The sequence below is a fragment of the Doryrhamphus excisus genome, linkage group LG23 (assembly GCF_037039965.1).
Source record: "Doryrhamphus excisus strain RoL-2023G ecotype Guam linkage group LG23, RoL_Dexc_Guam_v1.1, whole genome shotgun sequence".
NCBI classification, from domain to species: Eukaryota; Metazoa; Chordata; class Actinopteri; order Syngnathiformes; family Syngnathidae; genus Doryrhamphus; species Doryrhamphus excisus.
This window is the reverse complement of record NC_136379.1, coordinates 51,116-75,376: the sequence shown is the minus strand read 5'-3', so window position 1 is coordinate 75,376 and position 24,261 is coordinate 51,116.

The following is a 24,261-nucleotide window of genomic DNA, read 5'->3' as shown; positions in this document are numbered from 1 at the left end:
GGCTGGCCCTTTAAGCTGGCCCTTTAAGGCTGGCCCTCTAAGGCTGGCCCTTTAAGACTGGCCCTTTAAGGCTGGCCCTTTAAGGCTGGCCCTTTAAGCTGGCCCTTTAAGGCTGGCCCTTTAAGCTGGCCCTTTAAGGCTGGCCCTTTAAGGCTGGCCCTTTAAGCTGGCCCTTTAAGGCTGGCCCTTTAAGGCTGGCCCTTTAAGCTGGCCCTTTAAGGCTGGCCCTTTAAGCTGGCCCTTTAAGGCTGGCCCTTTAAGGCTGGCCCTTTAAGGCTGGCCCTTTAAGGCTGGCCCTTTAAGCTGACCCTTTAAGGCTGGCCCTTTAAGGCTGGCCCTTTGAGGCTGGCCCTTTAAGCTGGCCCCTTAAGGCTGGCCCTTTAAGCTGGCCCTCTAAGGCTGGCCCTTTAAGCTGGCCCTCTAAGGCTGGCCCTCTAAGGCTGGCCCTTTAAGGCTTGCCCTTTAAGGCTGGCCCTTTAAGCTGGCCCCTTAAGGCTGGCCCTTTAAGCTGGCCCTCTAAGGCTGGCCCTTTAAGCTGGCCCTTTAAGCTGGCCCTTTAAGGCTGGCCCTTTAAGGCTGGCCCTTTAAGGCTGGCCCTTTAAGGCTGGCCCTTTAAGGCTGGCCCTTTAAGTTGGCCCCTTAAGGCTGGCCATCTAAGGCTGGCCCTTTAAGCTGGCCCTTTAAGGCTGGCCTTTTAAGCTGGCCCTTTAAGGCTGGCCCTTTAAGCTGGCCCTTTAAGGCTGGCCCTCTAAGGCTGGCCCTTTAAGACTGGCCCTTTAAGGCTGGCCCTTTAAGGCTGGCCCTTTAAGCTGGTCCCTTAAGGCTGGCCCTTTAAGCTGGCCCTCTAAGGCTGGCCCTTTAAGCTGGCCCTCTAAGGCTGGCCCTTTAAGGCTGGCCCTTTAAGCTGGCCCTTTAAGGCTGGCCCTTTAAGCTGGCCCTTTAAGGCTGGCCCTTTAAGGCTGGCCATTTAAGCTGGCCCTTTAAGGCTGGCCCTTTAAGCTGGCCCTTTAAGGCTGGCCCTTTAAGGCTGGCCCTTTGAGGCTGGCCCTTTAAGCTGGCCCCTTAAGGCTGGCCCTTTAAGCTGGCCCTCTAAGGCTGGCCCTTTAAGCTGGCCCTCTAATGCTGGCCCTCTAAGGCTGGCCCTTTAAGGCTTGCCCTTTAAGGCTGGACCTTTAAGCTGGCCCCTTAAGGCTGGCCCTTTAAGCTGGCCCTCTAAGGCTGGCCCTTTAAGCTGGCCCTCTAAGGCTGGCCCTTTAAGCTGGCCCTTTAAGGCTGGCCCTTTAAGCTGGCCCTGTAAAGCTGGCCCTCTGAGGCTGGCCCTTTAAGCTGGCCCTTTAAGGCTGGCCCTTTAAGCTGGCCCTCTAAGGCTGGCCCTTTAAGGCTGGCCCTTTAAGCTGGCCCCTTAAGGCTTGCCCTCTAAGGCTGGCCCTTTAAGCTGGCCCTTTAAGGCTGGCCCTTTAAGCTGGCCCTTTAAGGCTGGCCCTTTAAGGCCGGCCCTTTAAGCTGGCCCTTTAAGGCTGGCCCTTTAAGCTGGCCCTTTAAGGCTGGCCCTTTAAGCTGGCCCTTTAAGGCTGGCCCTTTAAGCTGGCCCTTTAAGGCTGGCCCCTTAAGGCTGGCCCTTTAAGCAGGCCCTCTACGGCTGGCCCTTTAAGCTGGCCCTCTAAGGCTGGCCCTTTAAGGCTTGCCCTTTAAGGCTGGCCCTTTAAGCTGGCCCCTTAAGGCTGGCCCTTTAAGCTGGCCCTCTAAGGCTGGCCCTTTAAGGCTTGCCCTTTAAGGCTGGCCCTTTAAGCTGGCCCCTTAAGGCTGGCCCTTTAAGCTGGCCCTTTAAGGCTGGCCCTTTAAGGCTGGCCCTTTAAGGCTGGCCCTTTTAGGCTGGCCCTTTAAGGCTGGCCCTTTAAGCTGGCCCCTTAAGGCTGGCCATCTAAGGCTGGCCCTTTAAGCTGGCCCTTTAAGGCTGGCCCTTTAAGCTGGCCCTTTAAGGCTGGCCCTTTAAGCTGGCCCTTTAAGGCTGGTCCTCTAAGGCTGGCCCTTTAAGACTGGCCCTTTAAGGCTGGCCCTTTAAGGCTGGCCCTTTAAGCTGGCCCCTTAAGGCTGGCCGTTTAAGCTGGCCCTCTAAGGCTGGCCCTTTAAGCTGGCCCTCTAAGGCTGGCCCTTTAAGGCTGGCCCTTTAAGGCTTGCCCTTTAAGGCTGGCCCTTTAAGCTGGCCCTTTAAGGCTGGCCCTTTAAGCTGGCCCTTTAAGGCTGGCCCTTTAAGGCTGGCCCTTTAAGCTGGCCCTTTAAGGCTGGCCCTTTAAGCTGGCCCTTTAAGGCTGGCCCTTTGAGGCTGGCCCTTTAAGCTGGCCCCTTAAGGCTGGCCCTTTAAGCTGGCCCTCTAAGGCTGGCCCTTTAAGCTGGCCCTCTAAGGCTGGCCCTTTAAGGCTTGCCCTTTAAGGCTGGCCCTTTAAGCTGGCCCCTTAAGGCTGGCCCTTTAAGCTGGCCCTCTAAGGCTGGCCCTTTAAGCTGGCCCTTTAAGGCTGGCCCTTTAAGGCTGGCCCTTTAAGGCTGGCCCTTTAAGGCTGGCCCTTTAAGGCTGGCCCTTTAAGGCTGGCCCTTTAAGGCTGGCCCTTTAAGCTGGCCCCTTAAGGCTGGCCATCTAAGGCTGGCCGTTTAAGCTGGCCCTTTAAGGCTGGCCCTTTAAGCTGGCCCTTTAAGGCTGGCCCTTTAAGCTGGCCCTTTAAGGCTGGCCCTTTAAGCTGGCCCTTTAAGGCTGGCCCTCTAAGGCTGGCCCTTTAAGACTGGCCCTTTAAGGCTGGCCCTTTAAGGCTGGCCCTTTAAGCTGGCCCTTTAAGGCTGGCCCTTTAAGCTGGCCCTTTAAGGCTGGCCCTATTTAGGCTGGCCCTTTAAGCTGGCCCTTTAAGGCTGGCCCTTTAAGGCTGGCCCTTTAAGCTGGCCCTTTAAGGCTGGCCCTTTAAGCTGGCCCTTTAAGGCTGGCCCTTTAAGGCTGGCCCTTTAAGGCTGGCCCTTTAAGGCTGGCCCTTTAAGCTGACCCTTTAAGGCTGGCCCTTTAAGGCTGGCCCTTTGAGGCTGGCCCTTTAAGCTGGCCCCTTAAGGCTGGCCCTTTAAGCTGGCCCTCTAAGGCTGGCCCTTTAAGCTGGCCCTCTAAGGCTGGCCCTCTAAGGCTGGCCCTTTAAGGCTTGCCCTTTAAGGCTGGCCCTTTAAGCTGGCCCCTTAAGGCTGGCCCTTTAAGCTGGCCCTCTAAGGCTGGCCCTTTAAGCTGGCCCTTTAAGCTGGCCCTTTAAGGCTGGCCCTTTAAGGCTGGCCCTTTAAGGCTGGCCCTTTAAGGCTGGCCCTTTAAGGCTGGCCCTTTAAGTTGGCCCCTTAAGGCTGGCCATCTAAGGCTGGCCCTTTAAGCTGGCCCTTTAAGGCTGGCCTTTTAAGCTGGCCCTTTAAGGCTGGCCCTTTAAGCTGGCCCTTTAAGGCTGGCCCTCTAAGGCTGGCCCTTTAAGACTGGCCCTTTAAGGCTGGCCCTTTAAGGCTGGCCCTTTAAGCTGGTCCCTTAAGGCTGGCCCTTTAAGCTGGCCCCTTAAGGCTGGCCCTTTAAGCTGGCCCTCTAAGGCTGGCCCTTTAAGCTGGCCCTCTAATGCTGGCCCTCTAAGGCTGGCCCTTTAAGGCTTGCCCTTTAAGGCTGGACCTTTAAGCTGGCCCCTTAAGGCTGGCCCTTTAAGCTGGCCCTCTAAGGCTGGCCCTTTAAGCTGGCCCTCTAAGGCTGGCCCTTTAAGCTGGCCCTTTAAGGCTGGCCCTTTAAGCTGGCCCTGTAAAGCTGGCCCTCTAAGGCTGGCCCTTTAAGCTGGCCCTTTAAGGCTGGCCCTTTAAGCTGGCCCTCTAAGGCTGGCCCTTTAAGGCTGGCCCTTTAAGCTGGCCCCTTAAGGCTTGCCCTCTAAGGCTGGCCCTTTAAGCTGGCCCTTTAAGGCTGGCCCTTTAAGCTGGCCCTTTAAGGCTGGCCCTTTAAGCTGGCCCCTTAAGGCTGGCCCTTTAAGCTGGCCCTCTAAGGCTGGCCCTTTAAGCTGGCCCTTTAAGCTGGCCCTTTAAGGCTGGCCCTTTAAGGCTGGCCCTTTAAGGCTGGCCCTTTAAGGCTGGCCCTTTAAGGCTGGCCCTTTAAGTTGGCCCCTTAAGGCTGGCCATCTAAGGCTGGCCCTTTAAGCTGGCCCTTTAAGGCTGGCCTTTTAAGCTGGCCCTTTAAGGCTGGCCCTTTAAGCTGGCCCTTTAAGGCTGGCCCTCTAAGGCTGGCCCTTTAAGACTGGCCCTTTAAGGCTGGCCCTTTAAGGCTGGCCCTTTAAGCTGGTCCCTTAAGGCTGGCCCTTTAAGCTGGCCCTCTAAGGCTGGCCCTTTAAGCTGGCCCTCTAAGGCTGGCCCTTTAAGGCTGGCCCTTTAAGCTGGCCCTTTAAGGCTGGCCCTTTAAGCTGGCCCTTTAAGGCTGGCCCTTTAGGGCTGGCCTTTTAAGCTGGCCCTTTAAGGCTGGCCCTTTAAGCTGGCCCTTTAAGGCTGGCCCTTTAAGGCTGGCCCTTTGAGGCTGGCCCTTTAAGCTGGCCCCTTAAGGCTGGCCCTTTAAGCTGGCCCTCTAAGGCTGGCCCTTTAAGCTGGCCCTCTAATGCTGGCCCTCTAAGGCTGGCCCTTTAAGGCTTGCCCTTTAAGGCTGGACCTTTAAGCTGGCCCCTTAAGGCTGGCCCTTTAAGCTGGCCCTCTAAGGCTGGCCCTTTAAGCTGGCCCTCTAAGGCTGGCCCTTTAAGCTGGCCCTTTAAGGCTGGCCCTTTAAGCTGGCCCTGTAAAGCTGGCCCTCTAAGGCTGGCCCTTTAAGCTGGCCCTTTAAGGCTGGCCCTTTAAGCTGGCCCTCTAAGGCTGGCCCTTTAAGGCTGGCCCTTTAAGCTGGCCCCTTAAGGCTTGCCCTCTAAGGCTGGCCCTTTAAGCTGGCCCTTTAAGGCTGGCCCTTTAAGCTGGCCCTTTAAGGCTGGCCCTTTAAGGCCGGCCCTTTAAGCTGGCCCTTTAAGGCTGGCCCTTTAAGCTGGCCCTTTAAGGCTGGCCCTTTAAGCTGGCCCTTTAAGGCTGGCCCTTTAAGCTGGCCCTTTAAGGCTGGCCCCTTAAGGCTGGCCCTTTAAGCAGGCCCTCTACGGCTGGCCCTTTAAGCTGGCCCTCTAAGGCTGGCCCTTTAAGGCTTGCCCTTTAAGGCTGGCCCTTTAAGCTGGCCCCTTAAGGCTGGCCCTTTAAGCTGGCCCTCTAAGGCTGGCCCTTTAAGCTGGCCCTTTAAGGCTGGCCCTTTAAGCTGGCCCTTTAAAGCTGGCCCTCTAAGGCTGGCCCTTTAAGACTGGCCCTTTAAGGCTGGCCCTTTAAGGCTGGCCCTTTAAGCTGGCCCCTTAAGGCTTGCCCTTTAAGCTGGCCCTCTAAGGCTGGCCCTTTAAGCTGGCCATCTAAGGATGGCCCTTTAAGGCTGGCCCTTTAAGCTGGCCCCTTAAGGCTGGCCCTCTAAGGCTGGCCCTTTAAGCTGGCCCTTTAAGGCTGGCCCTTTAAGCTGGCCCTCTAAGGCTGGCCCTTTAAGGCTGGCCCTTTAAGCTGGCCCCTTAAGGCTGGCCCTCTAAGGCTGGCCCTTTAAGCTGGCCCTTTAAGGCTGGCCCTTTAAGCTGGCCCTTTAAGGCTGGCCCTTTAAGGCGGGCCCTTTAAGCTGGCCCCTTAAGGCTGGCCCTTTAAGCTGGCCCTCTAAGGCTGGCCCTTTAAGCTGGCCCTTTAAGGCTGGCCCTTTAAGCTGGCCCTGTAAAGCTGGCCCTCTAAGGCTGGCCTTTTAAGCTGGCCCTTTAAGGCTGGCCCTTTAAGCTGGCCCTCTAAGGCTGGCCCTCTAAGGCTGGCCCTTTAAGCTGGCCCTTTAAGGCTGGCCCTGTAAGCTGGCCCTTTAAGGCTGGCCCTTTAAGTCTGGCCCTTTAAGACTGGCCCTTTAAGGCTGGCCCTTTAAGGCTGGCCCTTTAAGCTGGCCCCTTAAGGCTGGCCCTTTAAGCTGGCCCTCTAAGGCTGGCCCTTTAAGCTGGCCATCTAAGGCTGGCCCTTTAAGGCTGGCCCTTTAAGGCTGGCCCTTTAAGGCTGGCCCTTTAAGCTGGCCCCTTAAGGCTGGCCCTCTAAGGCTGGCCCTTTAAGCTGGCCCTTTAAAGCTGGCCCTTTAAGCTGGCCCTTTAAGGCTGGCCCTTTAAGGCCGGCCCTTTAAGCTGGCCCTTTAAGGCTGGCCCTTTAAGGCTGGCCCTTTAAGGCTGGCCCTTTAAAGCTGGCCCTTTAAGCTGGCCCTCTAAGCCTGGCCCTTTAAGGCTGGCCCTTTAAGCTGGCCCTTTAAGGCTGGCCCTTTAAGGCTGGCCCTTTAAGCTGCCCCTTTAAGGCTGGCCCTTTAAGGCTGGCCCTTTAAGGCTGGCCCTTTAAGCTGGCCCCTTAAGGCTGGCCCTTTAAGCTGGCCCTCTAAGGCTGGCCCTTTAAGCTGGCCCTCTAAGGCTGGCCCTTTAAGGCTTGCCCTTTAAGGCTGGCCCTTTAAGCTGGCCCCTTAAGGCTGGCCCTTTAAGCTGGCCCTTTAAGGCTGGCCCTTTAAGGCTGGCCCTTTAAGGCTGGCCCTTTAAGCTGGCCCCTTAAGGCTGGCCATCTAAGGCTGGCCCTTTAAGCTGGCCCTTTAAGGCTGGCCCTTTAAGCTGGCCCTTTAAGGCTGGCCCTTTAAGCTGGCCCTTTAAGGCTGGCCCTCTAAGGCTGGCCCTTTAAGACTGGCCCTTTAAGGCTGGCCCTTTAAGCTGGCCCCTTAAGGCTGGCCCTTTAAGCTGGCCCTCTAAGGCTGGCCCTTTAAGCTGGCCCCCTAAGGCTGGCCCTTTAAGGCTGGCCCTTTAAGGCTTGCCCTTTAAGGCTGGCCCTTTAAGCTGGCCCTTTAAGGCTGGCCCTTTAAGGCTGGCCCTTTAAGCTGGCCCTTTAAGGCTGGCCCTTTAAGCTGGCCCTTTAAGCTGGCCCCTTAAGGCTGGCCCTTTAAGCTGGCCCTCTAAGGCTGGCCCTTTAAGCTGGCCCTCTAAGGCTGGCCCTTTAAGCCAGGCCCTCTAAGGCTGGCCCTTTAAGGCTTGCCCTTTAAGGCTGGCCCTTTAAGCTGGCCCCTTAAGGCTGGCCCTTTAAGCTGGCCCTCTAAGGCTGGCCCTTTAAGCTGGCCCTTTAAGGCTGGCCCTTTAAGCTGGCCCTGTAAAGCTGGCCCTCTAAGGCTGGCCTTTTAAGCTGGCCCTTTAAGGCTGGCCCTTTAAGCTGGCCCTCTAAGGCTGGCCCTTTAAGGCTGGCCCTTTAAGGCTGGCCCTTTAAGCTGGCCCCTTAGGGCTGGCCCTCTAAGGCTGGCCCTTTAAGCTGGCCCTTTAAGGCTGGCCCTGTAAGCTGGCCCTTTAAGGCTGGCCCTTTAAGGCTGGCCCTTTAAGCTGGCCCTTTAAGGCTGGCCCTTTAAGGCTGGCCCTTTAAGGCTGGCCCTTTAAGCTGGCCCTTTAAAGCTGGCCCTTTAAGGCTGGCCCTTTAAGGCTGGCCCATTAAGCTGGCCCCTTAAGGCTGGCCATCTAAGGCTGGCCCTTTAAGCTGGCCCTTTAAGGCTGGCCCTTTAAGCCTGGCCCATTAAGCTGGCCCCTTAAGGCTGGCCATCTAAGGCTGGCCCTTTAAGCTGGCCCTTTAAGGCTGGCCCTTTAAGCTGGCCCTTTAAGGCTGGCCCTCTAAGGCTGGCCTTTTAAGACTGGCCCTTTATGGCTGGCCCTTTAAGGCTGGCCCTTTAAGCTGGCCCCTTAAGGCTGGCCCTTTAAGCTGGCCCTCTAAGGCTGGCCCTTTAAGCTGGCCCTCTAAGGCTGGCCCTTTAAGCTGGCCATCTAAGGCTGGCCCTTTAAGGCTGGCCCTTTAAGGCTGGCCCTTTAAGGCTGGCCCTTTAAGCTGGCCCCTTACGGCTGGCCCTCTAAGGCTGGCCCTTTAAGCTGGCCCTTTAAGGCTGGCCCTTTAAGCTGGCCCTTTAAGGCTGGCCCTTTAAGGCCGGCCCTTTAAACTGGCCCTTTAAGGCTGGCCCTTTAAGGCTGGCCCTTTAAGCGTGCCCTTTAAGGCTGGCCCTTTAAGCTGGCCCTTTAAGGCTGGCCCTTTAAGGCTGGCCGTTTAAGGCTGGCCCTTTAAAGCTGGCCCTTTAAGCTGGCCCTCTAAGGCTGGCCCTTTAAGGCTGGCCCTTTAAGCTGGCCCTTTAAGGCTGGCCCTTTAAGGCTGGCCCTTTAAGCTGGCCCTTTAAGGCTGGCCCTTTAAGCTGGCCCTTTAAGGCTGGCCCTTTAAGGCTGGCCCTTTAAGGCTGGCCCTTTAAGCTGGCCCTTTAAGGCTGGCCCTTTAAGGCTGGCCCTTTAAGGCTGGCCCTTTAAGCTGGCCCCTTAAGGCTGGCCCTTTAAGCTGGCCCTCTAAGGCTGGCCCTTTAAGCTGGCCCTCTAAGGCTGGCCCTTTAAGGCTTGCCCTTTAAGGCTGGCCCTTTAAGCTGGCCCCTTAAGGCTGGCCCTTTAAGCTGGCCCTTTAAGGCTGGCCCTTTAAGGCTGGCCCTTTAAGGCTGGCCCTTTAAGGCTGGCCCTTTAAGCTGGCCCCTTAAGGCTGGCCATCTAAGGCTGGCCCTTTAAGCTGGCCCTTTAAGGCTGGCCCTTTAAGCTGGCCCTTTAAGGCTGGCCCTTTAAGCTGGCCCTTTAAGGCTGGCCCTCTAAGGCTGGCCCTTTAAGACTGGCCCTTTAAGGCTGGCCCTTTAAGGCTGGCCCTTTAAGCTGGCCCCTTAAGGCTGGCCCTTTAAGCTGGCCCTCTAAGGCTGGCCCTTTAAGCTGGCCCTCTAAGGCTGGCCCTTTAAGGCTGGCCCTTTAAGGCTTGCCCTTTAAGGCTGGCCCTTTAAGCTGGCCCTTTAAGGCTGGCCCTTTAAGCTGGCCCTTTAAGGCTGGCCCTTTAAGGCTGGCCCTTTAAGCTGGCCCTTTAAGGCTGGCCCTTTAAGCTGGCCCTTTAAGGCTGGCCCTTTAAGGCTGGCCCTTCGAGGCTGGCCCTTTAAGCTGGCCCCTTAAGGCTGGCCCTTTAAGCTGGCCCTTTAAGCTGGCCCTTTAAGGCTGGCCCTTTAAGCTGGCCCTTTAAGGCTGGCCCTTTAAGGCTGGCCCTTTAAACTGGCCCTTTAAGGCTGGCCCTTTAAGGCTGGCCCTTTAAGCGTGCCCTTTAAGGCTGGCCCTTTAAGCTGGCCCTTTAAGGCTGGCCCTTTAAGGCTGGCCCTTTAAGGCTGGCCCTTTAAAGCTGGCCCTTTAAGCTGGCCCTCTAAGGCTGGCCCTTTAAGGCTGGCCCTTTAAGCTGGCCCTTTAAGGCTGGCCCTTTAAGGCTGGCCCTTTAAGCTGGCCCTTTAAGGCTGGCCCTTTAAGCTGGCCCTTTAAGGCTGGCCCTTTAAGGCTGGCCCTTTAAGGCTGGCCCTTTAAGCTGGCCCTTTAAGGCTGGCCCTTTAAGGCTGGCCCTTTAAGGCTGGCCCTTTAAGCTGGCCCCTTAAGGCTGGCCCTTTAAGCTGGCCCTCTAAGGCTGGCCCTTTAAGCTGGCCCTCTAAGGCTGGCCCTTTAAGGCTTGCCCTTTAAGGCTGGCCCTTTAAGCTGGCCCCTTAAGGCTGGCCCTTTAAGCTGGCCCTTTAAGGCTGGCCCTTTAAGGCTGGCCCTTTAAGGCTGGCCCTTTAAGGCTGGCCCTTTAAGCTGGCCCCTTAAGGCTGGCCATCTAAGGCTGGCCCTTTAAGGCTGGCCCTTTAAGCTGGCCCTTTAAGGCTGGCCCTTTAAGCTGGCCCTTTAAGGCTGGCCCTCTAAGGCTGGCCCTTTAAGACTGGCCCTTTAAGGCTGGCCCTTTAAGGCTGGCCCTTTAAGCTGGCCCCTTAAGGCTGGCCCTTTAAGCTGGCCCTCTAAGGCTGGCCCTTTAAGCTGGCCCTCTAAGGCTGGCCCTTTAAGGCTGGCCCTTTAAGGCTTGCCCTTTAAGGCTGGCCCTTTAAGCTGGCCCTTTAAGGCTGGCCCTTTAAGCTGGCCCTTTAAGGCTGGCCCTTTAAGGCTGGCCCTTTAAGCTGGCCCTTTAAGACTGGCCCTTTAAGCTGGCCCTTTAAGGCTGGCCCTTTAAGGCTGGCCCTTCGAGGCTGGCCCTTTAAGCTGGCCCCTTAAGGCTGGCCCTTTAAGCTGGCCCTCTAAGGCTGGCCCTTTAAGCTGGCCCTCTAAGGCTGGCCCTTTAAGGCTGGCCCTTTAAGGCTGGCCCTTTAAGGCTGGCCCTTTAAGGCTGGCCATCTAAGGCTGGCCCTTTAAGGCTGGCCCTTTAAGCTGGCCCCTTAAGGCTGGCCCTTTAAGCTGGCCCTCTAAGGCTGGCCCTTTAAGCTGGCCCTCTAAGGCTGGCCCTTTAAGGCTGGCCCTTTAAGGCTTGCCCTTTAAGGCTGGCCCTTTAAGCTGGCCCTTTAAGGCTGGCCCTTTAAGCTGGCCCTTTAAGGCTGGCCCTTTAAGGCTGGCCCTTTAAGCTGGCCCTTTAAAGCTGGCCCTTTAAGGCTGGCCCTTTAAGGATGGCCCTTTAAGCTGGCCCCTTAAGGCTGGCCATCTAAGGCTGGCCCTTTAAGCTGGCCCTTTAAGGCTGGCCCTTTAAGCTGGCCCTTTAAGGCTGGCCCTCTAAGGCTGGCCCTTTAAGACTGGCCCTTTATGGCTGGCCCTTTAAGGCTGGCCCTTTAAGCTGGCCCCTTAAGGCTGGCCCTTTAAGCTGGCCCTCTAAGGCTGGCCCTTTAAGCTGGCCCTCTAAGGCTGGCCCTTTAAGCTGGCCATCTAAGGCTGGCCCTTTAAGGCTGGCCCTTTAATGCTGGCCCTTAAAGGCTGGCCCTTTAAGCTGGCCCCTTACGGCCGGCCCTCTAAGGCTGGCCCTTTAAGCTGGCCCTTTAAGGCTGGCCCTTTAAGCTGGCCCTTTAAGGCTGGCCCTTTAAGGCCGGCCCTTTAAACTGGCCCTTTAAGGCTGGCCCTTTAAGGCTGGCCCTTTAAGCGTGCCCTTTAAGGCTGGCCCTTTAAGCTGGCCCTTTAAGGCTGGCCCTTTAAGGCTGGCCCTTTAAGGCTGGCCCTTTAAAGCTGGCCCTTTAAGCTGGCCCTCTAAGGCTGGCCCTTTAAGGCTGGCCCTTTAAGCTGGCCCTTTAAGGCTGGCCCTTTAAGGCTGGCCCTTTAAGCTGGCCCTTTAAGGCTGGCCCTTTAAGGCTGGCCCTTTAAGGCTGGCCCTTTAAGCTGGCCCCTTAAGGCTGGCCCTTTAAGCTGGCCCTCTAAGGCTGGCCCTTTAAGCTGGCCCTCTAAGGCTGGCCCTTTAAGGCTTGCCCTTTAAGGCTGGCCCTTTAAGCTGGCCCCTTAAGGCTGGCCCTTTAAGCTGGCCCTTTAAGGCTGGCCCTTTAAGGCTGGCCCTTTAAGGCTGGCCCTTTAAGCTGGCCCCTTAAGGCTGGCCATCTAAGGCTGGCCCTTTAAGCTGGCCCTTTAAGGCTGGCCCTTTAAGCTGGCCCTTTAAGGCTGGCCCTTTAAGCTGGCCCTTTAAGGCTGGCCCTCTAAGGCTGGCCCTTTAAGACTGGCCCTTTAAGGCTGGCCCTTTAAGGCTGGCCCTTTAAGCTGGCCCCTTAAGGCTGGCCCTTTAAGCTGGCCCTCTAAGGCTGGCCCTTTAAGCTGGCCCTCTAAGGCTGGCCCTTTAAGGCTGGCCCTTTAAGGCTTGCCCTTTAAGGCTGGCCCTTTAAGCTGGCCCTTTAAGGCTGGCCCTTTAAGCTGGCCCTTTAAGGCTGGCCCTTTAAGGCTGGCCCTTTAAGCTGGCCCTTTAAGGCTGGCCCTTTAAGCTGGCCCTTTAAGGCTGGCCCTTTAAGCTGGCCCTTTAAGGCTGGCCCTTTAAGCTGGCCCCTTAAGGCTGGCCCTTTAAGCTGGCCCTCTAAGGCTGGCCCTTTAAGCTGGCCCTTTAAGGCTGGCCCTTTAAGCTGGCCCTGTAAAGCTGGCCCTCTAAGGCTGGCCCTTTAAGCTGGCCCTCTAAGGCTGGCCCTTTAAGGCTGGCCCTTTAAGCTGGCCCCTTAAGGCTGGCCCTCTAAGGCTGGCCCTTTAAGCTGGCCCTTTAAGGCTGGCCCTTTAAGCTGGCCCTTTAAGGCTGGCCCTTTAAGGCCGGCCCTTTAAGCTGGCCCTTTAAGGCTGGCCCTTTAAGCTGGCCCTTTAAGGCTGGCCCTTTAAGCTGGCCCTTTAAGGCTGGCCCTTTAAGGCTGGCCCTTTAAGGCTGGCCCTTTAAGCTGGCCCCTTAAGGCTGGCCCTTTAAGCAGGCCCTCTAAGGCTGGCCCTTTAAGCTGGCCCTCTAAGGCTGGCCCTTTAAGGCTTGCCCTTTAAGGCTGGCCCTTTAAGCTGGCCCCTTAAGGCTGGCCCTTTAAGCTGGCCCTTTAAGGCTGGCCCTTTAAGGCTGGCCCTTTAAGCTGGCCCTTTAAAGCTGGCCCTTTAAGGCTGGCCCTTTAAGCTGGCCCCTTAAGGCTGGCCCTTTAAGCTGGCCCTCTAAGGCTGGCCCTTTAAGCTGGCCCTCTAAGGCTTGCCCTTTAAGGCTTGCCCTTTAAGGCTGGCCGTTTAAGCTGGCCCCTTAAGGCTGGCCCTTTAAGCTGGCCCTTTAAGGCTGGCCCTTTAAGGCTGGCCCTTTAAGGCTGGCCCTTTAAGGCTGGCCCTTTAAGGCTAGCCCTTTAAGGCTGGCCCTTTAAGCTGGCCCCTTAAGGCTGGCCATCTAAGGCTGGCCCTTTAAGCTGGCCCTTTAAGGCTGGCCCTTTAAGCTGGCCCTTTAAGGCTGGCCCTTTAAGCTGGCCCTTTAAGGCTGGTCCTCTAAGGCTGGCCCTTTAAGACTGGCCCTTTAAGGCTGGCCCTTTAAGCTGGCCCCTTAAGGCTGGCCCTTTAAGCTGGCCCTCTAAGGCTGGCCCTTTAAGCTGGCCCTCTAAGGCTGGCCCTTTAAGGCTGGCCCTTTAAGGCTTGCCCTTTAAGGCTGGCCCTTTAAGCTGGCCCTTTAAGGCTGGCCCTTTAAGCTGGCCCTCTAAGGCTGGCCCTTTAAGCTGGCCCTTTAAGGCTGGCCCTTTAAACTGGCCCCTTAAGGCTGGCCCTTTAAGCTGGCCCTCTAAGGCTGGCCCTTTAAGCTGGCCCTCTAAGGCTGGCCCTTTAAGCTGGCCATCTAAGGCTGGCCCTTTAAGGCTGGCCCTTTAAGGCTGGCCCTTTAAGGCTGGCCCTTTAAGGCTGGCCCTTTAAGCTGGCCCCTTAAGGCTGGCCCTTTAAGCTGGCCCTCTAAGGCTGGCCCTTTAAGCTGGCCCTCTAAGGCTGGCCCTTTAAGGCTGGCCCTTTAAGGCTTGCCCTTTAAGGCTGGCCCTTTAAGGCTGGCCCTTTAAGCTGGCCCTTTAAGGCTGGCCCTCTAAGGCTGGCCCTTTAAAGCTGGCCCTTTAAGGCTGGCCCTTTAAGGCTGGCCCTTTAAGCTGGCCCCTTAAGGCTGGCCATCTAAGGCTGGCCCTTTAAGCTGGCCCTTTAAGGCTGGCCCTTTAAGCTGGCCCTTTAAGGCTGGCCCTCTAAGGCTGGCCCTTTAAGACTGGCCCTTTATGGCTGGCCCTTTAAGGCTGGCCCTTTAAGCTGGCCCCTTAAGGCTGGCCCTTTAAGCTGGCCCTCTAAGGCTGGCCCTTTAAGCTGGCCCTCTAAGGCTGGCCCTTTAAGCTGGCCATCTAAGGCTGGCCCTTTAAGGCTGGCCCTTTAATGCTGGCCCTTTAAGGCTGGCCCTTTAAGCTGGCCCCTTACGGCTGGCCCTCTAAGGCTGGCCCTTTAAGCTGGCCCTTTAAGGCTGGCCCTTTAAGCTGGCCCTTTAAGGCTGGCCCTTTAAGGCCGGCCCTTTAAACTGGCCCTTTAAGGCTGGCCCTTTAAGGCTGGCCCTTTAAGCGTGCCCTTTAAGGCTGGCCCTTTAAGCTGGCCCTTTAAGGCTGGCCCTTTAAGGCTGGCCCTTTAAAGCTGGCCCTTTAACCTGGCCCTCTAAGGCTGGCCCTTTAAGGCTGGCCCTTTAAGCTGGCCCTTTAAGGCTGGCCCTTTAAGGCTGGCCCTTTAAGCTGGCCCTTTAAGGCTGGCCCTTTAAGGCTGGCCCTTTAAGGCTGGCCCTTTAAGCTGGCCCCTTAAGGCTGGCCCTTTAAGCTGGCCCTCTAAGGCTGGCCCTTTAAGCTGGCCCTCTAAGGCTGGCCCTTTAAGGCTTGCCCTTTAAGGCTGGCCCTTTAAGCTGGCCCCTTAAGGCTGGCCCTTTAAGCTGGCCCTTTAAGGCTGGCCCTTTAAGGCTGGCCCTTTAAGGCTGGCCCTTTAAGGCTGGCCCTTTAAGCTGGCCCCTTAAGGCTGGCCATCTAAGGCTGGCCCTTTAAGCTGGCCCTTTAAGGCTGGCCCTTTAAGCTGGCCCTTTAAGGCTGGCCCTTTAAGCTGGCCCTTTAAGGCTGGCCCTCTAAGGCTGGCCCTTTAAGACTGGCCCTTTAAGGCTGGCCCTTTAAGGCTGGCCCTTTAAGCTGGCCCCTTAAGGCTGGCCCTTTAAGCGTGCCCTTTAAGGCTGGCCCTTTAAGCTGGCCCTTTAAGGCTGGCCCTTTAAGGCTGGCCCTTTAAAGCTGGCCCTTTAACCTGGCCCTCTAAGGCTGGCCCTTTAAGGCTGGCCCTTTAAGCTGGCCCTTTAAGGCTGGCCCTTTAAGGCTGGCCCTTTAAGCTGGCCCTTTAAGGCTGGCCCTTTAATGCTGGCCCTTTAAGGCTGGCCCTTTAAGCTGGCCCCTTAAGGCTGGCCCTTTAAGCTGGCCCTCTAAGGCTGGCCCTTTAAGCTGGCCCTCTAAGGCTGGCCCTTTAAGGCTTGCCCTTTAAGGCTGGCCCTTTAAGCTGGCCCCTTAAGGCTGGCCCTTTAAGCTGGCCCTTTAAGGCTGGCCCTTTAAGGCTGGCCCTTTAAGGCTGGCCCTTTAAGGCTGGCCCTTTAAGCTGGCCCCTTAAGGCTGGCCATCTAAGGCTGGCCCTTTAAGCTGGCCCTTTAAGGCTGGCCCTTTAAGGCTGGCCCTTTAAGCTGGCCCTTTAAAGCTGGCCCTTTAAGGCTGGCCCTCTAAGGCTGGCCCTTTAAGACTGGCCCTTTAAGGCTGGCCCTTTAAGGCTGGCCCTTTAAGCTGGCCCCTTAAGGCTGGCCCTTTAAGCTGGCCCTCTAAGGCTGGCCCTTTAAGCTGGCCCTCTAAGGCTGGCCCTTTAAGGCTGGCCCTTTAAGGCTTGCCCTTTAAGGCTGGCCCTTTAAGCTGGCCCTTTAAGGCTGGCCCTTTAAGCTGGCCCTTTAAGGCTGGCCCTTTAAGGCTGGCCCTTTAAGCTGGCCCTTTAAGGCTGGCCCTTTAAGCTGGCCCTTTAAGGCTGGCCCTTTAAGCTGGCCCTTTAAGGCTGGCCCTTTAAGCTGGCCCCTTAAGGCTGGCCCTTTAAGCTGGCCCTCTAAGGCTGGCCCTTTAAGCTGGCCCTTTAAGGCTGGCCCTTTAAGCTGGCCCTGTAAAGCTGGCCCTCTAAGGCTGGCCCTTTAAGCTGGCCCTCTAAGGCTGGCCCTTTAAGGCTGGCCCTTTAAGCTGGCCCCTTAAGGCTGGCCCTCTAAGGCTGGCCCTTTAAGCTGGCCCTTTAAGGCTGGCCCTTTAAGCTGGCCCTTTAAGGCTGGCCCTTTAAGGCCGGCCCTTTAAGCTGGCCCTTTAAGGCTGGCCCTTTAAGCTGGCCCTTTAAGGCTGGCCCTTTAAGCTGGCCCTTTAAGGCTGGCCCTTTAAGGCTGGCCCTTTAAGGCTGGCCCTTTAAGCTGGCCCCTTAAGGCTGGCCCTTTAAGCAGGCCCTCTAAGGCTGGCCCTTTAAGCTGGCCCTCTAAGGCTGGCCCTTTAAGGCTTGCCCTTTAAGGCTGGCCCTTTAAGCTGGCCCCTTAAGGCTGGCCCTTTAAGCTGGCCCTTTAAGGCTGGCCCTTTAAGGCTGGCCCTTTAAGCTGGCCCTTTAAAGCTGGCCCTTTAAGGCTGGCCCTTTAAGGCTGGCCCTTTAAGCTGGCCCCTTAAGGCTGGCCCTTTAAGCTGGCCCTCTAAGGCTGGCCCTTTAAGCTGGCCCTCTAAGGCTTGCCCTTTAAGGCTTGCCCTTTAAGGCTGGCCGTTTAAGCTGGCCCCTTAAGGCTGGCCCTTTAAGCTGGCCCTTTAAGGCTGGCCCTTTAAGGCTGGCCCTTTAAGGCTGGCCCTTTAAGGCTGGCCCTTTAAGGCTGGCCCTTTAAGGCTGGCCCTTTAAGCTGGCCCCTTAAGGCTGGCCATCTAAGGCTGGCCCTTTAAGCTGGCCCTTTAAGGCTGGCCCTTTAAGCTGGCCCTTTAAGGCTGGCCCTTTAAGCTGGCCCTTTAAGGCTGGTCCTCTAAGGCTGGCCCTTTAAGACTGGCCCTTTAAGGCTGGCCCTTTAAGCTGGCCCCTTAAGGCTGGCCCTTTAAGCTGGCCCTCTAAGGCTGGCCCTTTAAGCTGGCCCTCTAAGGCTGGCCCTTTAAGGCTGGCCCTTTAAGGCTTGCCCTTTAAGGCTGGCCCTTTAAGCTGGCCCCTTAAGGCTGGCCCTTTAAGCTGGCCCTCTAAGGCTGGCCCTTTAAGCTGGCCCTCTAAGGCTGGCCCTTTAAGCTGGCCATCTAAGGCTGGCCCTTTAAGGCTGGCCCTTTAAGGCTGGCCCTTTAAGGCTGGCCCTTTAAGCTGGCCCCTTAAGGCTGGCCCTTTAAGCTGGCCCTCTAAGGCTGGCCCTTTAAGCTGGCCCTCTAAGGCTGGCCCTTTAAGGCTGGCCCTTTAAGGCTTGCCCTTTAAGGCTGGCCCTTTAAGCTGGCCCTTTAAGGCTGGCCCTTTAAGCTGGCCCTTTAAGGCTGGCCCTTTAAGGCTGGCCCTTTAAGCTGGCCCTTTAAGGCTGGCCCTCTAAGGCTGGCCCTTTAAGGCTGGCCCTTTAAGGCTGGCCCTTTAAGCTGGCCCCTTAAGGCTGGCCCTTTAAGCTGGCCCTCTAAGGCTGGCCCTTTAAGCTGGCCCTCTAAGGCTGGCCCTTTAAGGCTGGCCCTTTAAGCTGGCCCTTTAAGGCTGGCCCTTTAAGGCTGGCCCTTTAAGCTGGCCTTTTAAGGCTGGCCCTTTAAGCTGGCCCTTTAAGGCTGGCCCTTTAAGGCTGGCCCTTTGAGGCTGGCCCTTTAAGTTGGCCCCTTAAGGCTGGCCCTTTAAGCTGGCCCTCTAAGGCTGGCCCTTTAAGCTGGCCCTCTAAGGCTGGCCCTCTAAGGCTGGCCCTTTAAGGCTTGCCCTTTAAGGCTGGCCCTTTAAGCTGGCCCCTTAAGGCTGGCCCTTTAAGCTGGCCCTCTAAGGCTGGCCCTTTAAGCTGGCCCTTTAAGGCTGGCCCTTTAAGCTGGCCCTGTAAAGCTGGGCCTCTAAGGCTGGCCCTTTAAGCTGGCCCTCTAAGGCTGGCCCTTTAAGGCTGGCCCTTTAAGCTTGCCCCTTAAGGCTGGCCCTCTAAGGCTGGCCCTTTAAGCTGGCCCTTTAAGGCTGGCCCTTTAAGGCTGTCCCTTTAAGCTGGCCCTTTAAAGCTGGCCCTTTAAGGCTGGATCTTTAAGGCTGGCCCTTTAAGCTGGCCCCTTAAGGCTGGCCCTTTAAGCTGGCCCTCTAAGGCTGGCCCTTTAAGCTGGCCCTCTAAGGCTGGCCCTTTAAGGCTTGCCCTTTAAGGCTGGCCCTTTAAGCTGGCCCCTTAAGGCTGGCCCTTTAAGCTGGCCCTTTAAGGCTGGCCCTTTAAGGCTGGCCCTTTAAGGCTGGCCCTTTAAGGCTGGCCCTTTAAGGCTGGCCCTTTAAGCTGGCCCCTTAAGGCTGGCCATCTAAGGCTGGCCCTTTAAGCTGGCCCTTTAAGGCTGGCCCTTTAAGCTGGCCCTTTAAGGCTGGCCCTTTAAGCTTGCCCTTTAAGGCTGGTCCTCTAAGGCTGGCCCTTTAAGACTGGCCCTTTAAGGCTGGCCCTTTAAGGCTGGCCCTTTAAGCTGGCCCCTTAAGGCTGGCCCTTTAAGTTGGCCCTCCAAGGCTGGCCCTTTAAGCTGGCCCTCTAAGGCTGGCCCTTTAAGGCTGGCCCTTTAAGGCTTGCCCTTTAAGGCTGGCCCTTTAAGCTGGCCCTTTAAGGCTGGCCCTTTAAGCTGGCCCTTTAAGGCTGGCCCTTTAAGGCTGGCCCTTTAAGCTGGCCCTTTAAGGCTGGCCCTTTAAGCTGGCCCTTTAAGGCTGGCCCTTTGAGGCTGGCCCTTTAAGCTGGCCCCTTAAGGCTGGCCCTTTAAGCTGGCCCTCTAAGGCTGGCCCTTTAAGCTGGCCCTCTAAGGCTGGCCCTTTAAGGCTTGCCCTTTAAGGCTGGCCCTTTAAGCTGGCCCCTTAAGGCTGGCCCTTTATGCTGGCCCTCTAAGGCTGGCCCTTTAAGCTGGCCCTTTAAGGCTGGCCCTTTAAGGCTGGCCCTTTAAGGCTGGCCCTTTAAGCTGGCCCTTTAAGGCTGGCCATCTAAGGCTGGCCCTTTAAGCTGGCCCTTTAAGGCTGGCCCTTTAAGCTGGCCCTTTAAGGCTGGCCCTTTAAGCTGGCCCTTTAAGGCTGGCCCTCTAAGGCTGGCCCTTTAAGACTGGCCCTTTAAGGCTGGCCCTTTAAGGCTGGCCCTTTAAGCTGGCCCCTTAAGGCTGGCCCTTTAAGCTGGCCCTCTAAGGCTGGCCCTTTAAGCTGGCCCTCTAAGGCTGGCCCTTTAAGGCTGGCCCTTTAAGGCTTGCCCTTTAAGGCTGGCCCTTTAAGCTGGCCCTTTAAGGCTGGCCCTTTAAGCTGGCCCTTTAAGCCTGGCCATCTAAGTCTGGCCCTTTAAACTGGCCCTTTAAGGCTGGGCCTCTAAGGCTGGACTTCAAAGGCTGGCCCTTTAAGCTGGCCCTTTAAGGCTGGCCCCCTAAGGCTGGCCCTTTAAGGCTGGCCCTTTAAGGCTGGCCCTTTAAGGCTGGCCCTCTAAGGCTGGCCCTTTAAGGCTGGCCCTTTAAGGCTGGCCCTTTAAGCTGGCCCCTTAAGGCTGGCCATCTAAGGCTGGCCCTTTAAGCTGGCCCTTTAAGGCTGGCCCTTTAAGCTGGCCCTTTAAGGCTGGCCCTTTAAGCTGGCCCTTTAAGGCTGGCCCTCTAAGGCTGGCCCTTTAAGACTGGCCTGTTAAGGCTGGCCCTTTAAGGCTGGCCCTTTAAGCTGGCCCCTTAAGGCTGGCCCTTTAAGCTGGCCCTCTAAGGCTGGCCCTTTAAGCTGGCCCTCTAAGGCTGGCCCTTTAAGGCTGGCCCTTTAAGGCTTGCCCTTTAAGGCTGGCCCTTTAAGGCTGGCCCTTTAAGCTGGCCCTTTAAGGCTGGCCCTCTAAGGCTGGCCCTTTAAGACTGGCCTGTTAAGGCTGGCCCTTTAAGGCTGGCCCTTTAAGCTGGCCCCTTAAGGCTGGCCCTTTAAGCTGGCCCTCTAAGGCTGGCCCTTTAAGCTGGCCCTCTAAGGCTGGCCCTCTAAGGCTGGCCCTTTAAGCTGGCCCTCTAAGGCTGGCCCTTTAAGGCTGGCCCTTTAAGGCTTGCCCTTTAAGGCTGGCCGTTTAAGCTGGCCCTTTAAGGCTGGCCCTTTAAGCTGGCCCTTTAAGCCTGGCCATCTAAGTCTGGCCCTTTAAACTGGCCCTTTAAGGCTGGGCCTCTAAGGCTGGACTTCAAAGGCTGGCCCTTTAAGCTGGCCCTTTAAGGCTGGCCCCCTAAGGCTGGCCCTTTAAGGCTGGCCCTTTAAGGCTGGCCCTTTAAGGCTGGCCCTTTAAGGCTTGCCCTTTAAGGCTGGCCCTTTAAGCTGGCCCTTTAAGGCTGGCCATTTAAGCTGGCCCTTTAAGGCTGGCCCTTTAAGCTGGCCCCTTAAGGCTGGCCCTTTATGCTGGCCCTCTAAGGCTGGCCCTTTAAGCTGGCCCTTTAAGGCTGGCCCTTTAAGGCTGGCCCTTTAAGGCTGGCCCTTTAAGCTGGCCCTTTAAGGCTGGCCATTTAAGGCTGGCCCTTTAAGCTGGCCCTTTAAGGCTGGCCCTTTAAGCTGGCCCTTTAAGGCTGGCCCTTTAAGCTGGCCCTTTAAGGCTGGCCCTCTAAGGCTGGCCCTTTAAGACTGGCCCTTTAAGGCTGGCCCTTTAAGGCTGGCCCTTTAAGCTGGCCCCTTAAGGCTGGCCCTTTAAGCTGGCCCTCTAAGGCTGGCCCTTTAAGCTGGCCCTCTAAGGCTGGCCCTTTAAGGCTGGCCCTTTAAGGCTTGCCCTTTAAGGCTGGCCCTTTAAGCTGGCCCTTTAAGGCTGGCCCTTTAAGCTGGCCCTTTAAGCCTGGCCATCTAAGTCTGGCCCTTTAAACTGGCCCTTTAAGGCTGGGCCTCTAAGGCTGGACTTCAAAGGCTGGCCCTTTAAGCTGGCCCTTTAAGGCTGGCCCTTTAAGCTGGCCCCTTAAGGCTGGCCATCTAAGGCTGGCCCTTTAAGCTGGCCCTTTAAGGCTGGCCCTTTAAGCTGGCCCTTTAAGGCTGGCCCTTTAAGCTGGCCCTTTAAGGCTGGCCCTCTAAGGCTGGCCCTTTAAGACTGGCCTGTTAAGGCTGGCCCTTTAAGGCTGGCCCTTTAAGCTGGCCCCTTAAGGCTGGCCCTTTAAGCTGGCCCTCTAAGGCTGGCCCTTTAAGCTGGCCCTCTAAGGCTGGCCCTTTAAGGCTGGCCCTTTAAGGCTTGCCCTTTAAGGCTGGCCCTTTAAGCTGGCCCTTTAAGGCTGGCCATTTAAGCTGGCCCTTTAAGGCTGGCCCTTTAAGGCTGGCCCTTTAAGCTGGCCCTTTAAGGCTGGCCCTTTAAGCTGGCCCTTTAAGGCTGGCCCTTTAAGGCTGGCCCTTTAAGCTGGCCCTTTAAGGCTGGCCCTTTAAGCTGGCCCTTTAAGGCTGGCCATCTAAGGCTGGCCCTTTAAGCTGGCCCTTTAAGGCTGGCCCTCTAAGGCTGGCCCTTTAAGCTGGCCCTCTAAGGCTGGCCCTTTAAGGCTTGCCCTTTAAGGCTGGCCCTTTAAGCTGGCCCCTTAAGGCTGGCCCTTTAAGCTGGCCCTTTAAGGCTGGCCCTTTAAGGCTGGCCCTTTAAGCTGGCCCTTTAAAGCTGGCCCTTTAAGGCTGGCCCTTTAAGGCTGGCCCTTTACGCTGGCCCCTTAAGGCTGGCCCTTTAAGCTGGCCCTCTAAGGCTGGCCCTTTAAGCTGGCCCTCTAAGGCTGGCCCTTTAAGGCTTGCCCTTTAAGGCTGGCCCTTTAAGCTGGCCCCTTAAGGCTGGCCCTTTAAGGCTGGCCCTTTAAGGCTGGCCCTTTAAGGCTGGCCCTTTAAGGCTGGCCCTTTAAGGCTGGCCCTTTAAGGCTGGCCCTTTAAGCTGGCCCCTTAAGGCTGGCCATCTAAGGCTGGCCCTTTAAGCTGGCCCTTTAAGGCTGGCCCTTTAAGCTGGCCCTTTAAGGCTGGCCCTTTAAGCTGGCCCTTTAAGGCTGGTCCTCTAAGGCTGGCCCTTTAAGACTGGCCCTTTAAGGCTGGCCCTTTAAGGCTGGCCCTTTAAGCTGGCCCCTTAACCTGGCCCTTTAAGCTGGCCCTCTAAGGCTGGCCCTTTAAGCTGGCCCTCTAAGGCTGGCCCTTTAAGGCTGGCCCTTTAAGGCTTGCCCTTTAAGGCTGGCCCTTTAAGCTGGCCCTTTAAGGCTGGCCCTTTAAGCTGGCCCTTTAAGCCTGGCCATCTAAGTCTGGCCCTTTAAACTGGCCCTTTAAGGCTGGGCCTCTAAGGCTGGACTTCAAAGGCTGGCCCTTTAAGCTGGCCCTTTAAGGCTGGCCCCCTAAGGCTGGCCCTTTAAGGCTGGCCCTTTAAGGCTGGCCCTTTAAGGCTGGCCCTTTAAGGCTTGCCCTTTAAGGCTGGCCCTTTAAGCTGGCCCTTTAAGGCTGGCCATTTAAGCTGGCCCTTTAAGGCTGGCCCTTTAAGGCTGGCCCTTTAAGCTGGCCCTTTAAGGCCGGCCCTTTAAGCTGGCCCTTTAAGGCTGGCCCTTTAAGGCTGGCCCTTTAAGGCTGGCCCTTTAAGCTGGCCCCTTAAGGCTGGCCCTTTAAGCTGGTCCTCTAAGGCTGGCCCTTTAAGCTGGTCCTTTAAGGCTGGGCCTCTAAGGCTGGACCTCAAAGGCTGGCCCTTTAAGCTGGCCCTTTAAGGCTGGCCCTCTAAGGCTGGCCCTTTAAGGCTGGCCCTTTAAGGCTGGCCCTCTAAGGCTGGCCCTTTAAGGCTGGCCCTTTAAGGCTGGCCCTTTAAGCTGGCCCCTTAAGGCTGGCCATCTAAGGCTGGCCCTTTAAGCTGGCCCTTTAAGGCTGGCCCTTTAAGCTGGCCCTTTAAGGCTGGCCCTCTAAGGCTGGCCCTTTAAGGCTGGCCCTTTAAGGCTGGCCCTCTAAGGCTGGCCCTTTAAGGCTGGCCCTTTAAGGCTGCCCCTTTAAGCTGGCCCCTTAAGGCTGGCCATCTAAGGCTGGCCCTTTAAGCTGGCCCTTTAAGGCTGGCCCTTTAAGCTGGCCCCTTAAGGCTGGCCATCTAAGGCTGGCCCTTTAAGCTGGCCCTTTAAGGCTGGCCCTTTAAGCTGGCCCTTTAAGGCTGGCCCTTTAAGCTGGCCCTTTAAGGCTGGCCCTCTAAGGCTGGCCCTTTAAGACTGGCCTTTTAAGGCTGGCCCTTTAAGGCTGGCCCTTTAAGCTGGCCCCTTAAGGCTGGCCCTTTAAGCTGGCCCTCTAAGGCTGGCCCTTTAAGGCTGGCCCTTTAAGGCTTGCCCTTTAAGGCTGGCCCTTTAAGCTGGCCCTTTAAGGCTGGCCATTTAAGCTGGCCCTTTAAGGCTGGCCCTTTAAGGCTGGCCCTTTAAGCTGGCCCTTTAAGGCTGGCCCTTTAAGCTGGCCCTTTAAGGCTGGCCCTTTAAGGCTGGCCCTTTAAGGCTGGCCCTTTAAGCTGGCCCCTTAAGGCTGGCCCTTTAAGCTGGTCCTCTAATGCTGGCCCTTTAAGCTGGCCCTTTAAGGCTGGGCCTCTAAGGCTGGACCTCAAAGGCTGGCCCTTTAAGCTGGCCCTTTAAGGCTGGCCCTCTAAGGCTGGCCCTTTAAGGCTTGCCCTTTAAGGCTGGCCCTCTAAGGCTGGCCCTTTAAGGCTGGCCCTTTAAGGCTGCCCCTTTAAGCTGGCCCCTTAAGGCTGGCCATCTAAGGCTGGCCCTTTAAGCTGGCCCTTTAAGGCTGGCCCTTTAAGCTGGCCCTTTAAGGCTGGCCCTTTAAGCTGGCCCTTTAAGGCTGGCCCTCTAAGGCTGGCCCTTTAAGACTGGCCTTTTAAGGCTGGCCCTTTAAGGCTGGCCCTTTAAGCTGGCCCCTTAAGGCTGGCCCTTTAAGGCTGGCCCTTTAAGCTGGCCCCTTAAGGCTGGCCCTTTAAGCTGGCCCTCTAAGGCTGGCCCTTTAAGCTGGCCCTCTAAGGCTGGCCCTTTAAGGCTGGCCCTTTAAGGCTTGCCCTTTAAGGCAGGCCCTCTAAGGCTGGCCCTTTAAGGCTTGCCCTTTAAGGCTGGCCCTTTAAGCTGGCCCCTTAAGGCTGGCCCTTTAAGCTGGCCCTCTAAGGCTGGCCCTTTAAGCTGGCCCTTTAAGGCTGGCCCTTTAAGCTGGCCCTGTAAAGCTGGCCCTCTAAGGCTGGCCTTTTAAGCTGGCCCTTTAAGGCTGGCCCTTTAAGCTGGCCCTCTAAGGCTGGCCCTTTAAGGCTGGCCCTTTAAGGCTGGCCCTTTAAGCTGGCCCCTTTGGGCTGGCCCTCTAAGGCTGGCCCTTTAAGCTGGCCCTTTAAGGCTGGCCCTTTAAGCTGGCCCTTTAAGGCTGGCCCTTTAAGCTGGCCCTTTAAAGCTGGCCCTTTAAGGCTGGCCCTTTAAGGCTGGCCCTTTAAGCTGGCCCCTTAAGGCTGGCCATCTAAGGCTGGCCCTTTAAGCTGGCCCTTTAAGGCTGGCCCTTTAAGCTGGCCCTTTAAGGCTGGCCCTCTAAGGCTGGCCCTTTAAGACTGGCCCTTTAAGGCTGGCCCTTTAAGGCTGGCCCTTTAAGCTGGCCCCTTAAGGCTGGCCCTTTAAGCTGGCCCTCTAAGGCTGGCCCTTTAAGCTGGCCCTCTAAGGCTGGCCCTTTAAGCTGGCCATCTCTATTCTGGCCCTTTAAGGCTGGCCCTTTAAGGCTGGCCCTTAAGGCTGGCCCTTTAAGCTGGCCCCTTAAGGCTGGCCCTCTAAGGCTG